This window comes from Alligator sinensis, unplaced genomic scaffold, assembly GCF_000455745.1.
Source record: "Alligator sinensis unplaced genomic scaffold, ASM45574v1 scaffold433_1, whole genome shotgun sequence".
NCBI lineage: Eukaryota > Metazoa > Chordata > Crocodylia > Alligatoridae > Alligator > Alligator sinensis.
Window position 1 is genome coordinate 680,691 of NW_005842502.1, and position 584 is coordinate 681,274.

Consider the following 584-nt stretch of genomic DNA (forward strand, 5'->3'; position numbering starts at 1 on the left):
CGCACCCCCATCCGGCACACCCCGCCTGTCCGCCGAGGGCGCGAGGGAGGGTCAGTTGCTGGGCACAGCCCCACCTGGATGTTAGTGGGGTGAAAGGTTCAAAAGTGCCTCGGGCCTGTAGGGAGCCTGCACCCCCTCCCCCTACCTAGCTGAGGGCTTGTCCTGTCAGTAATGGCTGGGGAGACACTGCCGTGTTAGTCTGAAGTCAAGTAGAAGGCAGGATAGTGATGACGGTGCCAGCTTGGGTGGGGGGGTGTGAACTCCAGCACTTTTGTGTTACTGTGGGGCTAGCTGGCAGGCAGCCTCTGCACTGTAGCACCCTCGTGCCTCAGCCAGCCCTGGCCACCATCTACATGTGTGTTCTGGCATATGCAAGTACTCCACTGTAGGATAGTATTTGTCTCAGACAGTACTATCCTACAGCAGAGTTAATTAGTTAACTGCACTCTAATAAGAGGAGCACAGGTAGATGGTGATGCTTTACTGCAGAACTAATTAGTTAGCTCTGCGGTGAAGTGCACATGTAGAAGCACCAAGGGGTCATCCAATGTGGTCTTGCAGCTGTCTACATTTAAGTGTAGGTA